Genomic DNA, 16,784 nt, shown 5'->3' on the forward strand with positions numbered 1-16,784 from the left:
AAGGGAATAAGATTTATTGATTAAATGTGTATACTATTAATTTAATATTGGGGCTGGAGGGAGGCCTGATTATTAAATGTGGGTGCTTTTGATTAAATATCGGAGATGGTTGGAGTTTTCTAAATTTTATGTACCCATTTTTTTTCCCAAAATAGGGCCTCCAGCATTCCAGGATCCAGACAAGCAGCAACTGAACTAAACACACCAGCAGCCACAGGTGGTGAAAGTGACAAGAACAGGTAGGAGAGAGCAGGATAGTTTGCCAACTGTCCTGAATCTGGTGGGACAGTCCAGAATTTGGGTGACTGTCTCGCTTAGTCAGGATTTGGTCCAACTGAAAGGTGGGAGGTATGTTCTGCTTCACATTGTACTGCATGTAAAGGCAGAGCTGCGTGCACCTAACAGTAGTGCACACAGTTTTGCCTGTGTATTTGTCTTAAATGATAACCCCCCTGTTTTAAGTGCCCCCGGAGCCTTATTTCAGCTCTAGCAATACTTTAGTTGTTCTTACACTGATTCCATTGCCTGCCTTCTACCTTGCACTGGTCCCATTCTCAGATCACTTTGTTGAACATATGGCCAGCTGCAATTGCACTGACAATATCATTAATCCTGCCTCCTTTGCACTTACTTTATCACCAGCAAACCCCTGGAATAGTTCTCCCTTCACTTATGCCATTGTCTGCCAACCCTCCCTGCACTGTTATAAAATCAAACCACCACCAATCACTGGGCACATTTAGGATTAATACACAATTGTTACAAAAAAAGTGTTTTCTTGCAGATGCTTGAAGCATTTTACCTTTGTGGTGATCGCATTGGATAGCCATTTATTATAAAGATTATTCTTAATACATTTTTGAAACACACAGTATAAAAGTTTATATATTATAGAGAGAGATTTGACTGGTAGTTTACAGGTCACAATGTCAGGGAAAGATGCAACAGTGCGATGAGATGCTCATATGCTGCTCTAGCAGACTGATCCAATAGGATTCTGCCAACATGTTTTGTAATAGTTAAACTTGTTAAACAAAGTCAGATATGTTTCTATGAAAGGAATTTTGGTGTCACGACTGAGTATAGTGTACCTGCTATTGTTGGCACTACTCGGAGGAAGGTGCGGAGTCTAACGTGCCCCTGGTGTTCACCAGGGACCCCTGCAAGGAGGTATGGACTCAGCTGCAGGGAACACGCAGGTCGCGGTCCTTCCACGAGTCAGATAGCGAAGCAGGAGAGAAATGTCAGACAGGCCGGTTCAGCAATGGTGCGGGCAATGCAGGTATACAAGGAGAATCCGAAGGGGTGGTGAGTCAAGCCGGGTCGGTAGCGTTCTGGCAGCGAGGTACAAAGTGGAGATCCAAAAGGGTAGTCAAGGCAATCCGGGTCACAAGGGTCACAGGCAAACGGCAGATAATCAGGAAGCAGGCAAAGGTCAGGAGACTAGTAATCACAGGTACACAGGAAACGCTGGAGGACAGGTAGACCTGAAAATCTGGCACTGGAGGTGGACCAAAGAGAGGCTTAAATGTATCCATTAGCCAATGAGGCTCAGTGCTGCAGCGCTTGTCATAATCTTAGCGCCATATCGCTTCCGCAATACAGCGTCCCATTGCCTAGCAACGGGGACGCTACTACTCTGTAGCCGGGCGGCCGAGCGGGGCGGAAGTGACGCTGAGGGGCACAGCGGGACATCCGTCCCGATCTCACAGGCGGTGCCTGACATTTGGGCAGATGTGTTAGTAGGCAACTAAAGAGGTTTGAGCACAGAGACATGAACCAGTCACAGATAATGCAAAAGGATTCATGTATTTTTATAACACAGGACTGGCAGCTTTTTCTCTGCATTGCTTTAGAAATGAGCCACTGTGTATTTAAGTCATCACATCCAGGTTTCCTTAAATGTTACTACAACAGAATTCCAGTAGTTCTAAATCCAGCCTACTTTTGTTTTGGCCCCACTTACAGTTGATTTGTATCCGCCCACATGAGGCCACTTCAAGAATTTTTCCAGGGCCACTTTAAGTTCCCAATCCGCCCCTGGCCAGAGTGCACTTATATGAGATACAAATGGAAACGTAACTTGAGATCTGGGAATGCCTGAGAATACAGCCATACATGCTTACAAGTTCCGTGCATTTTTTTTTTAAAACGCAAGTTGCGTTCACTTTGTGTATGAACATGATTCAGGCCCATCATCTCTAAGCAGCAAAGCTCACCAAATATCAGATTTGACTACAATTTTCATCTCATGTTTTCATAACTAAATGTTCTAAATTTGTCAATGGTTCTTTGCTGTCCTCTCTAGGGGACTCCTGGGGCACCTCCCGGTATGTTAAACAGGAGTTGCTGCAGGGTCCAGTTCCCAATGTCTGCCTTCTGAATGGACATATGCCTTCAGGAGGTGCTTTAAGTCTCATTAAACCTCTCACAGAGCCCGTTAGTTGTTTAGGGACGATAAGGGGTGGATCTGAGGGGTCGGATGCCCCATTTTTCCCACAACAATTGGATCAGTTCCCCTTGAAATTGACTACCCTGGTCAGTCAATACTTCCCCTGGGTATCTTACCCTGCTGAAAATTTACACCAGAGCCTGGGCCACATGCACTGCATCCGTGGGTAACAGCTTAACTGACTCTGGGAATCTGGTAGCAAAATCCACCAGGGTCAGGATGAATTTCTTCCCAGTGGAGCTGGGTATGGCTAAGCGTCCTACTATGTCAATAGCCACCCTGGAAAATGGTTCTTCAATTATAGGCAATGGCTGTAGTGGGCCTCTTTTAGGGGCTTTCCATATCTGCTGAAAAACATCACAGAAAGACATATGATGCTTCACATCCTGTGTGGCTCAGGGCCAGAACAAAGTCTGCAACACTCTGGCAAATGTTTTTCTGGTCCCAAAATGACCTGCTGCAGGGATGTCATGGGCTATAGCTAGCAATCGGGCCCCATAAGCTTGGGGAACTACCAGCCGATTTACCTCCATTCCTGGGTCCTGTCCTGGGGTGGGGTTAACTATCCTGTATACAGCGCTGGTGCTAGGGTTCACGGCGCCCTAGGCAAAATACACACTTTTTTACATTTTGTAATGTTTTGTCATTAATGACCATGGACCTGATTCATTAAGGATCTTAACTTAAGAAACTTCTTATTTAAGTCTCCTGGACAAAACCATGTTACAATGCAAGGGGTGCAAATTAGTATTCTGTTTTGCACATAAGTTAAATACTGCCTGTTTTTTCATGTATCACACAAATATTAACTTTACATTTCAGTGTACAAATAAGCTATTAAGTATTTGTGTGTTACATGAAAAAACAGTCAGAATTTAACTTATGTGCAAAACAGAATACTAATTTGCACCCCTTGCATTGTAACATGGTTTTGTCCAGGAGACTGAAATAAGAAGTTTCTTTAGTTAAGATCCTTAATGAATCAGGGTCTATATTATTAACAGGTAACATTAATTTTTATGTGTGTTATTCTGTTACTTTATTTTCCAGATATGTATTGTACGTATATTGCAGTGTTTTGTATGTTAGAGCAGAGCTGACCTAGACCCATATTCATCAACATAAGTATCTTCACAGCCGTTCGAATACAGATGTGTATATGCCCGATTTACGTGCACTTTTAAAAAACATCCAATACGTTAATTTTGAGTTGCTTGATTAATCAGACCCAAGGTTCTTTTGCCTATTTTGATCATATTGAGGTTGCCCATCCACTACATCAAAGTGACCTCATTCACTCCACTAGCAATTTATAATTTTAAAATATGGGACTTATCTCATTTAGTGCATCTTTAAGTAGTATTGATAGGACATATTACACATATATCTGTTTAACTGTCTGCTGTAGAAAAATCATAGTTCCCTTCTTGCATTAACCCTTTTCTGTATTTTTGCCTTTTTTTTACTCTCTCTTAACTGAAGACATTTTCGGTGAGCACTAACTAGAGAGCTGGTACGTGGTGCACAAGGGCCAGGGCAGCACTAAGGAGAGCCTTTTAGGGAGGGGGAACCCCAGGGTATATTTAGATCTTCTCAGAACTATTGTTGTAGCTTACACACAAATTATAACATTAACATGGCACATTTAAGAAATCCAGGGGGAAATGCCAGTTTCTTGATGAGAGGGGTTCACAGTGTGAAAGTCAAGTAATTGGATGAAGTAAGCTAAATTGATTAATATTGTTTTATTGTGCGATTGCAAATAGTAGGCCATGTGTAATGATGCAATCGCACGGATTAATAACACATTTACATTTGCACTTATACTTGTAAATAGTACATATTTATTAAGGTTCCAATCCACATTTTATTATTAGCAACATGTATTAGAGATTATTTATACATAAATAATAACCTATTAAATGTATCTAAGGCTCAGGATATAGGAAATGTATCATGTTTAGTGTCATTTTGATCTACACATTACCATGAAGAATCCACTACTATCGGCGAAGCAATCACTTCCTGCGCTCGCTAGCTATGGAAAATAGAGGATTAATTCTCAAAATGATATTGTGTTTGGAATGTGAATAGGTTGGTTTAAACTGGATTAGGTCAGTTCCCTAAGGCACAACATGTGCTCAGCTGTTGGAGTGAGCTGGACCCACCTTATCCTTTGAACTGACCTATGATTTGCATTATACTGGACTGACCTGATCCCTGGACCAATGAAGCCCTCTCTGAATGTTATCTGGCCACATAGTGACATCATCAGTGTTTTTTTGTTAACTGAAACTGCATATAAGCTCCCTGGGCCAGTTAGTTCTTTCTCTATCTTCCTGACTGCAAACTACATGGACCTGAGCCCAGGTGAAGCGCTAGTGAAAATGTAATGTATTCGCTTTCTATACTTTCCTGTTCTATTGTTATACCGTCTATGCGTCACAATGGCTTGCTGTAAATCTTTTGCTATCAATTTGTTTTGTGCGTTGAAACCACAATAATCGCATTGGACAATGTTTATTGGTAAGCGATAAAACGAACATAACACCAGGCAAGCTTAACCTTAATTATGTAAACTGGGCAGATCATTGAGAGGTAGTGGTGCAAAACTAAGGCACATAAAATATCTTCATAAATGATCCCCAGAGTATATTTCTAAATACTCTAACAGACATATTAAGTCTATAGGATGAGGCAAACGTGAATCACCTTTAAATAAACCCGTCCTGCAAAACAAAACCTTGTTTTGGCCTGTGCTTGCCTACCTAGGTGCTTTTGTACATCCAGCTTGCACTCAGCAAGCAACCCCCTGGTTAGTCCAACTCACAGTACCCACAAAGACACCATCATATTGTCACATGTAAACCATGCACTTTGATCAAAGTCTGGAGCAGTCGCACAAAAGCATGCTATACTTTTGAGTTTTCATAAATTGCTTATATTTTTGGCAAATAATTCAGGTACCTTATTAGAAGTAAATTATTAGTTATTTGTAAAAAAAAAAAAATGAAGCATAAAAATAGCAGTGTTCGTTATTCTTTATTAATAATCTTGCAGAAAATGTGCAGAAATTATTTATGCCTGCATTGATAGTTACAGTCAGAATAATAATACACTTTCAATTTTCTAGAGACTTGATCCCATAGAGCTGACATCTTGCTGTTCTCCCAAAGGCATCAAAACCTCTTTATATTTCTCCTTTCAACAAGTAGATGGATCTAATGAGACAGCTCTATACTCAGGTAAGGGTTCTTTTTCATTTCTTGCATTTCTATATATTCACATCAGGTACTGTAAGTAGTCAATTTGTGAAAAATAAATTATATTGCTAAGTTTTCATAAGTTTGCTCCTCAACAGTATTTTTTAAAATTAAAACAACATTGCTGAACAAGCATTAGATTAAACACATATGCCAATTGTATAGTATCATCTTGCACAGGAAGTCTGCACAAAATACTTGTATCTGGATAATGTGTTTATTGTTTTGATTGCACTATGTTTCTTTTATGTTTTAACATGCAGCAGGGTTGTTTTTATTTATCTCAGATTATCCACAGACGGGGTGGAAACCTAGTAAAAATCAATTCTGTTCAGCAAAATTGCTATAATAAAAAATTGTGAATACAGGACTAGTCTCTCTAATCTATTAAATAGCAATTCTATATCTAAATCAAGCAAATTGTAGCATTTTGGGTCAATCTTCTTTTTAAAAACAAAAAGGATTTCACTAATGATGTTTTACAACAAATGACAACATTTCGGATAATTTCACATGTTCAAACCATCTGTCTCTGTATTAAGGGAGTGTTTTCGAGTTGCATGCAAATTTGCCAGTTTGTGTATGTGCGAATGTGCGTCTGCTCACCTACATTTCCAAGTTTGCATGTTGAGTTAAATGCATCTTAAAATATGTGTATACTTAAATCTAACATTTTGGTGAGTCCAGAGTAAATATATACGTTTATCATCATTATCATCTCAAAAACAGCATGTCTAGTGTATGCACAGAATTTCTGCCTTTTAAGGAACATATTACCACGAAACACGTAACCCAAAAGACGTACCTCGAAGAAGCATTCTTAACTTACCGTACTGTAATGCACTTACAAGTGTAAAGAGCTGCAAGTCTCAGATCTGCACAACTCAAAATACCAGCACAGGGTGTCAAGGTTTACACAATATGCATGTTTACACTAGAGATGAGCAGGCTCGGATATCTGAAATCCGAGCCCACCCGATTGTTGCCGATCCGAGCCGGATCCGAGACAGATCCGGGTATTCCCGCCAATTGCAAAACTGAAACCGAGGCTCTGAGTCATAATCCCGCTGTCGGATCTCGGATCCTATAAATTCCCCGCTAGTCGCCGCCATCTTCACTCAGGCATTGAGCAAGGTAGAGGGAGGTTGTGTTAGGTGGTCCTCTGTCCTGCTATATCTCGTGCTGTGCTGTGCTGTGCTGTTCAGTTCTGTGCTGTGCTGTGCTGTGCTGTGCTGTTCAGTTCTGTGCTGTGCTGTGCTGTGCTGTGTTCTGCTCAGTCCAGTGGTGCTGTGTCCTGTGCTCTGTCCTTCTGAGTTCAGTGGTGCTGCTGGGTCCTGTGCTGTGTCCTGTTCAGTCCAGTGGTGCTGTGTCCTGTGCTCTGTCCTTCTAAGGGCATTGTAATTTCCCCATTATTCCCAAGTTAAAAAAAAAATTAAAAAAAAGTTATAAAAAAAAAAGTAATTATAAAAAAAAAAAAAAATAGCCAAAAACAATCCTGCAGTATAAGTCCATTGGTACTGCAATATTACAAAGTTCACTGATTCTGCAGTATAATTCCAGTGGTACTGATATATTACAAAGTTCACTTATTCAGCAGTATAAATCCAGTGGTACTGCTATATTACAAAGTTCACTGATTCAGCAGTATAAGTCCAGTGGTTCTGCAATATTACAAAGTTCACTTATTCAGCAGTATAAGTCCAGTGGTACTGCTATATTACAAAGTTCACTGATTCAGCAGTATAAGTCCAGTGGTACTGCTATATTACAAAGTTCACTGATTCAGCACTATAAGTCCAGTGGTACTGCTATATTACAAAGTTCACTGATTCAGCACTATAAGTCCAGTGGTACTGCTATATTACAAAGTTCACTGATTCAGCAGTATAAGTCCAGTGGTACTGCTATATTATAAAGTTCACTGATTCAGCAGTATAAGTCCAGTGGTACTGCTATATTACAAAGTTCACTGATTCAGCAGTATAAGTCCAGTGGTCAGAGGAATACATTCTGCCCACCGTTCTCGATCCTCGGTTTAAAGCTTATGTTGTGTCTCTGTTTCCGGCGGACACAAGTCTACAGCAGTGCAAAGACCTGCTGGTCAGGAGATTGTCCTCTGAAGAGGACCGTGACATGCCACCAGCTCCACCTTCATTTTCATCACTGTTTGTGCAGTTCCAAAAAAGAGAAACTGCCATTTCTATTGCTACCTTCTTTCTTTCTGTATTTCCAGTGTCCTGTGGTCTGTTCTGCTAAGGGCATTGTTATTTCCAAGTTATCCAAAAGTTAAAAAAAAAAAAATTATTTTTATAAAAAAAATTCTAAAAAAAAAAAATCCCAAAAATACTTGGAAAAAAATATTACAAAATGTTAAAAAATCTAGCTTGTACTGCTATTTAAAAGTCTAACTATGATCATTCACTGTTGCTGTACCCAAAAATAATAGGTACTGATATTAAAGTACAGTCCAGTGGTACTCTCCTGTGCCGCAGATAATTTGTAAAAGCTTTGCCGAGTGTGTGTAGTAATGTATCACAGGTTTTAAGAAGAGGCAAAACACTGACAACCTGTTAGAGAAACTGAGGGAAATAATCTCTCTGTGGCTCATCCCACTTAGACTCTCCTGGGGATTCGAATAACTGCCATTTCTAGTACTACCTTCTTTCTTTCTCTATTTAAAAAAAACGAAATAACTGCCATTTCTATTACTACCTTCTTTCTTCATATATTTAAAACAAAAAAAACTGTCATTTCTATTACTACGTTAATTGTTTGTGCAGTCACAAAAAAGAGGAACTGCGCCCTTAACTGCTATGTTGGTTTTAGACGTCCGACCGGTGTCCGCCATCTGTTCCCTGGAATTCAGACCAGTTGAGGGTTTTATTATTATATTTTGGCCCCGGTATCAAATTGGGTACCGGGGCCACTCCACTACGCAGTCCAGATACTTGTTTGGGGGAATTCAGACCAGTTTAGGGTTTTTTATTATATTGTGGGGACCACTCCACTACGCAGTCCAGATACTTTTTTGGTGGAATTCAGACCAGTTGAGGTTTTTTTTATTATATTGTGGCCCCAGTATCAAATTGGGTACCGGGGCCACTCCACTACGCAGTCCAGATACTTGTTTGGTGGAATTCAGACCAGTTGAGGGTTTTTTTTATTATATTGTGGGGACCACTCCACTACGCAGTCCAGATACTTTTTTGGTGGAATTCAGACCAGTTGAGGGTTTTTTTATTATATTGTGGGGGCCACTCCACTACGCAGTCCAGATACTTTTTTGGTGGAATTGAGACCAGTTGAGGGTGATATATTGTGGCCCTGGTACCAAATTGTGTTCCGGGACCACTGCACTATGCAGTCCAGAAAGCTACCTCGGTGAAACGTTTTGGACTAAAAACAATATTGTGAGGTGTGAGGTGTTCAGAATAGACTGGGAATTAGTGGAAATGTTATTGAGGTTAATAATAGCGTAGGAGTGAAAATAAACCAAAAAAAACTTGATTTTAACACTTTTTATGTTTTTTTCAAAATAAATCCGAATCCAAAACCTTAAATCCGAACCAAAACTTTTCGTCAGGTGTTTTGCAAAACAAATCCGAACCCAAAACCTCAAGCAAATCCGAATCCAAAACACAAAACACGAGACACCAAAAGTGGCCGGTGCACATCCCTAGTTTACACAGTGCAAATGCACTTGTCTCCAACTCTAAATCATCCCCTAAATGTCTCAATAGTCTGAATGTATGTGATATGGGACAGTCACTGAAGATAAGGATTGACCTTCATCACCACACTATAACCAAAAGTATATACTTATGACAAAAAGTTTAGAAGTCATTCACTTTCTGAACCACACCTCAGTTAAAACACCATAGGCATCCACAATCCTTATATAAGACATTATGTTTAACACTTGTGCTTTGATGCACCATTTGGTATTGTAGTTTAAAATGTTATGAAAGAATTATCTTCATATGTTCCTTTCCCATTTCCAGTAAACAATAACATATATGACCAATTTTCTATATATAGATATGAAATATCAGCATAGTTTAACTGAACATTCTTTTATAATACTCTAATTTCAAGTGTCATTAAGTTTGTTGAATTGTAAAAATGTGAATAAAAAATTGGCACTATATTGGCAAAATAATTATATTTGGAAACTTTCAAAGGAAGCTGTTCAGTTTATTTTGAGATTTAGATATTTGTACCTCAATAAAATGTGATATGAGCAATAAAGTCTTTGGGGTAAATGTATTAAGCTGTGAGTTTCTAACGAGTTTGAAAAGTGGAGATGTTGCATATAGCAACCACTCAGATTCTACATTTCATTTTGTAGAATGTACTAAATAAATGATAACTATGATCTGATTGGTTGTTATAGGCAACATCTCCACTTTTTAAACCAGCCGGAAACTTGCAGCTTAATACATTTACCCTTTTGCCTTGTTTTACTAAGCTGTGGATAACAGCAGATAGTATCAGTAATACCACAGCACAGTATTATTGATGAAACTCATCACTTCTTAGATGGTCTGCTTCATTATTTCTGCAATTGTGATCCCAACACTTTGGTAAATCCAGTGAAGGGGCTCTTACCCAGGCACCTGGTGAGGTGGTGCATGAGATGTAAACAGTTAAACAACATAAATATGTTGTGCTCTTTTGGTGTGGGGTCAGGTTAAGACATTTATCCTCCTGTTCTTTTATGGAATGGTTCTTCCCAGCCCTTGGTGGAGGTGGGAACAAGTGGAGAACAATAGCCTTAGCCCATTGCTAGGGACCATACCTGGTCCATGGGTCCATACCTGGTAATGGAGAGTAATGAGGAAAACTATGTATTACCCTTAAGGATGCTGGGAAATGGGCCATATTTGTTCTCCCTGGAGACAATAAGCAAAGGGGCAAACTAACTGTGCCAGTCTTAGTCAGATTACTTATCATTTCAATTTGGACCAGAAAAGGAAAAAAGAAGCACATTGCGTTTAGCAAGTGCATAATACATAGACAAGGTCTAAAATAATCAAAAAAAAATGTTTGCTGTCAGCTTATTATGCCAAGTTTTTTGTTACAATATGTAAAACCTATATATCTCCCATCTAGAAATCCTGTGTTGGCCCATGGGCAGCAGTGGAGTCTGGACAGCGTTCTACAGCAATCATCAGTGCATCTGTACTGCTGGAGGAGGTAAGGCTTATCATTTCTATTTTTACAAATGTCAAGTGTGTGAGGGTCTGGGAAATGGGTATTTGGTGGGAACAGGGGTAAGGGGGTGGGTTGAAGTTTTGCCAAGGGAGCCAAGAAACCTGCACTGTTGACAAGTAAGTAAGGGGGGAACTATGAACACTAGAGACAGCTGTAAATAGCACCTCCAGGAATCTGTCCACGCTACTGAGGAGGTCTGAAAGGTTAGTTTTTCAACCAGGCATGAGAAGTAGTGGCAATGCTCAGAAATTTTTGATTGGTAATTGATTTGTGTAATAATGTGAAATGACACAAGGAAAAAGTATTGAACACACGAAGAAAGGGAGCAAAAAGGCAGGGAAAGCTAAGACACCATCTATCCATAATTAAAAAGCAATCCTTCCATCTGATTCAGCCACAACTGATGGCCTATAAAAAGGTGTCTCATTGCGAAGGTGTCACACAAGAAACATCTCATGATGGGTAAAAGTGAAGAGTTCTCTCAAGACCTTCACTAACATACTGATAGCATTGGTTACAGAAGGATCTCTAAACTGCTGAATGTTCCAGTGAGCACATAATCAGGAAGATGGAAGAACATAATTTCACCATAAACCAGCCACGACCAGACTGACTGAGAAGTGAAAAAATTTATCAGACGAGTTGTCCAAGAATCAAGGACCACTTGTGGAGAGCTTCAAAAAGACCTGCAATTAGCAGGTACAATTATTTCAAAGAAAACAAGTAATGCACTCAACCGCCATGGCCTGTATGCGCTCACCATGCAAGACTCCTTTGCTGAAGAAAAAACATGTTGAAGCTTGTTTAAAGTTTGCTTCACAACATTTGCACAAGCCTGTGAAATACTGTGAGAATATAGCGTGGTCAGATGACAGCAAAATTGAACTTTTTGGATATCATAATACACATCATGTTTGTAGGAGAAATGGCACTGCACATCACCCCAAAAGCACCATACCAACAGTAAAGTTTGTAGATGGGAACATCATGGTGTGGTGCTGTTTTTCTGCACACAGTACTGGCATACTGCATATAGTTGAAGGAAGGATGAATGGAAAATTGTACCGAGACATTCAAGATAAAAATCAACCAGGATGCAGAAAATGAAACGAGGGTGGACATTTCAGCTAGACAATAATCCCAAACACACAGCCAAGGACACTCCCCATTGGTTTCAGATGAAGAAAATAAAGCTGCTAGAATGGCCCAGCCAATCACCTAACTTTAATCTTTTGAAAGAACTAAAGATCAGAGTTCATTGAAAAATCCCATGGAACCTTCAAGATTTGAAGACTATTTGCGTTGAAGAATGGGGCAAAATCACACCTGAGCAATTATTATTATTATTATTATTATTACCATTTATTTATATAGCGCCACTTATTCCGCAGCACTGTACACTGAACTCACTCACATCAGTCCCTGCCCCATTGGGGCTTACAGTATTAATTCCCTAACACACACAGACTAGGGTCAATTTTGTTAGCAGCCAATTAACCTACCAGTATGTTTTTGGAGTGTGGGAAGAAACCGAAGTACCCAGAGGAAACCCAAGCAAACACGGGGAGAACATACAAACTCCTCACAGATAAGGCCATGGTCGGGAATTCAACTCATGACCCCTGTGCTGTAAGGCAGAAGTGCTAACCACTTAGCCACCATGCTGCCCACATTGCTTTAAAGAGAAAAATGTTGATGTGTTCAATACTTATCTCACCTGCTGTGTATATATATATATATATATATATATATATATATATGCGTAGCTAATGACATAATTCACATGGCCACACCCCAGGACACTGCAGCGAGACCCCTGCTCTAAATTATAGCTCTGGTGTAGTACAGTGATAGGGCCATGAACCATACACAGGGTGGTTCCTGATCCCACAGTCATTACACATGGCATTCACAGTGCCATGCACTTCTGCATTTGCAAGATAAAATCCTCATTATGTCATAATGTGACATCTTAGAGATTTCCATGTAGAGTACAAGGAATTTTTATAAATATTTATATGTAGGGCCTGAGTCATTAAGGAAAGTAAGGCAAAAAAAAGAGTAAATGTTCTCCGGGACAAACCATGTTGCAATGCAAGGGGTGCAAATTAGTTTATTCTTTCTCACATAAGGTAAATACTGGCTGTTTTTCATGTAGCACACAAATACTTGATAACTTTATTTTAACACTGAAATTTAAAGTTGATCTAGGACATGCCCTATCCCAACTATAAATCTGCCATTACACTTTAAATTTACCTCTCCCTCCAATGCAACATGGTTTTGCCTAGGTGAAAAGTTACTCCTTTTTATACTTTGCTCTCCTTAATGACTCAGGCCTGTAGTATTCACATACTTGGAACAAGCAATACAATTTTAGGATAGTTTTTTTGGGTTGGGCTAATTGTGTAAAAGTAATCATGGGAAGATCCTTCGTATTTGTGGTGGGGATTTTGCCTATTTTATTTTAATATCCATAATATAAAAAGAAAGTTAATCCAATATGCTACCAAATGAGAGCCCCTATTATTATGACAATATATATATATATATATATATATATATATATATATATATATATATATATATATATATATAAAATATCCATAGTTAGTCCTAGAAATCAAAAAGCAATCCATGGCAAATACAATCTAGACCTGTATAAACTGTTTCTTACAATCCTTGTGAGCTGGCTTTTTAGTGTATGAAAAAGTTATATTATTTATAACTAGCATTCACAGAGTGTGAACACAGCACAAATAATACCAGAAACATTCTCATGCTGTTGCGAACAGAATGATACCAAACTCAATGTATTTTGTAAGTTGGAAACATATTTTTAGCCTTTTTACCAATTTATTTTCTATAAAAAGATTAGTAAATGTTAAGCTTCATAAAAAGGTTTTTTGTGAAAATAGTTATGTTGCGTAGAATATATTGCATCACTACTGATTGTAGGGTACCGTCATCCAATTAGTTAACTTTAACAGTTCCAGTTGAGTATATCCAACACTCTCACCCTTTCAAAATTCTATTGCAGGATCGTAATATAACATTTCATTTTCTGTGTTAACTGTTTCTCCTAATACCATCACAATGTCATTTTCTGTGGTGACCTTAGTCAAATGTTTACCACACTTCAACACAGCAATAATATATCTGATACATAAGCCAAATACACCAACTATAAGGATAAGGAGCTTACCTATACCAGTTACCAATTCTTGTGCCCATTATGTTGGCACAACACTTATCATCAAACTGGGTGGCTAACATCACTCTATATTCACCAGTAATTGTAGTGAGATAATTTAGTACCATTCTATGCTGTACTATTTCCTTATTATATGTTTGCAACTTATTGTACATCTTGGTAATATTGTCAATTTGTTTAGCCAGGGCTTGTATATAAATTTATAATTTAGGTTTCCCGAGTAGTCTTAATAGGGTCCAATGCAACCATGATCTGGAATCCTTTGGACTCTGTAATTAACTTTGTAGCTAATCATATTTCTTTTGTCTCTGCGTTCATATTGCTTGTGTACATATAGAGGTGAAGTTATTCTGTGAATGTCATTTTATCATGGGAAACAGTATTTCAGAAACTATTCCTCATAGAAAACATATACTTTTGGAGCTTGGAGTTAACCATTTGTGCGCCCTTCACCCACCTATATAATTTAAATTATCTGGAAGGATAGAAGGCACAACATAATCTGTTATATCAATACACAATGTTTTATTAAAGTTCCCCATGTCTAGCATTTCCATCTGTTTAAGGCAAGTCTCAGCTTGTATAACATTTAAACAGTAACCTACAGGAACTTTCTCAACTAACACACTCTTATATCTGTTAACTCAACCTCATTTATGATACCCATCAGCCTTTTTGGTTAACAATACTCGAGTAATATCGATGGGTATTTCACCAACACTTGTGGGGCGGGCTATTGTCTGATCATTCCATTCAGCTTCCCCATACTCAAGTTTCTTTGCATGTGAAAAATTCAGACACAGCAGAGATCTTTCTACTGAGCATTGACAAAGTTTCAAACTAGGTGACGTAGTAATATTATATCTCCCTTCTATTGGCCTCCTCCCCCCCTGTAATTCGAGTTCCTCAGAGATGTTTAGTGGAAAAGGTACTAATCCTACATCATTTTGTACCTAAGGCACGTAAGAGTACACCCAGCATTCAGTTTTGGTTTAAGACCTTACCCATCAATGAATCATCTAATGGATGTCCGCCCAAGTTCAAATTATTATTAAAACAGGTAAATCAATCCAGCACTATATGTAGTGATATAAGTCTTATTTATGTATGATGCTAGTATGACATATATAAATAAAGATGCACCTGTATATGATATTGGAATAGTTACCATATAGGTATGCAATAGATGTTGTCCGCAGATTATTATCTGAGTAAAATTTAATGACAAGCAAATATAAACAAATGAATGACAATGATAAAGCAAGCCTCGGTTACAACCTTTCTATATAGAGTAAGCTTATAGTTCACCGCAAACAGACCCCCAAATGGACCATTGGGAATCCAAATACTAATCCAGGCAAGTCCCTGTGGTGGTAAAAAGTCCATTAGCAGTCCCAATAGGTGAAGTCCAATTATGCTAATGGACCCCTAGTGGTAGTGGACTTTTTACCACCACAGAGACTGTTAGCTGTGAACTACTATAAGCTTACTCCTATATAGAAAGGTTGTAACTAAGAGTTGTTTTATCATTGTCATTCACTTGTTTGCCATTAAATTTTACTTAGATAATAATCTCTTGGAGGATGTTTTGGTACCATTTATTATTCATGGTTGTGTTCTTAGGCAAAATTGTGAGTGAGCCCACTCCCTTGGCTGAGAAGCAACCTCATACATGAATGGTCTCAGGATGCTTTACTGTTGGCATGACACAGGACTGATGGTAGCGCTCACCTTTCCTTCTCCGGACAAGTGTTATTTCAGATGCCCCAAACAATCTAAATCTAAATGGGATTCATCAGAAAAAATTACTTTACCCCAGTCTTCAGCAGTCCAATCCCTGTACCATTTGCAGAATATCAGTCTGTTCCTGATGTTTTTCCTGGAGAAAAGTGGCTTCTTTGCTGGCCTTCTTGACACCAGGCAATCCTCAAAAAGTCTTTGCCTCACTGTGCATGCAGATGCACTCACACATGCCTGCTGCCATTCCTGAGCAAGCTCTACACTGGTGGTGCCCCGATACCGCAGCTTTATCAAGCTTAGGAGACGGTCCTGGCGCTTGGGTGCTCTGAAGCCTTCTTCACAACTATTGAACCTCTCTTCTTAAAGTTCTTGATGATCCCATAAATGGTTGATTTAGGTGCAATCTTACTAGCAGCAATATCCTTGCCTGTGAACCCCTTTTTGTGCAAAGCAATGATGACTGTACGTGTTTCCATGCAGGTAACCATGGTTAACAGAGGAAGAACAATGATTTCAAGAACCACCCTACTTTTAAAGCTTCCAGTCTATTATTCTAACTCAATCGGCATGACAGAGTGATCTCCAGCTTTGTCCTCGTCAACACTCTCACCTGTGTTAACGAGAGAATCACTGACCTGATGTCAGCTGGTCCTATTGTGGCAGGGCCGAAATGTAGTGGAAATGTTGTTTTTTGGATAAAGTTCATTGTCATGGCAAAGAGGGACTTTGAAATTAATTTCAATTCATCTGATCACTCTTCATGACATTCTGGAGTATATGCAAATTGCTATCATAAAAACTGAGGCAGCAGACTTTGTGAAAAATAATATATGTGCCATTCTCAAAACTTTTGGCCATGACTGCATTACATTGGTCCTTTTGTTAAAACTAAGGGAAGATC

This window comes from Mixophyes fleayi, chromosome 4, assembly GCF_038048845.1.
Source record: "Mixophyes fleayi isolate aMixFle1 chromosome 4, aMixFle1.hap1, whole genome shotgun sequence".
NCBI lineage: Eukaryota > Metazoa > Chordata > Amphibia > Anura > Limnodynastidae > Mixophyes > Mixophyes fleayi.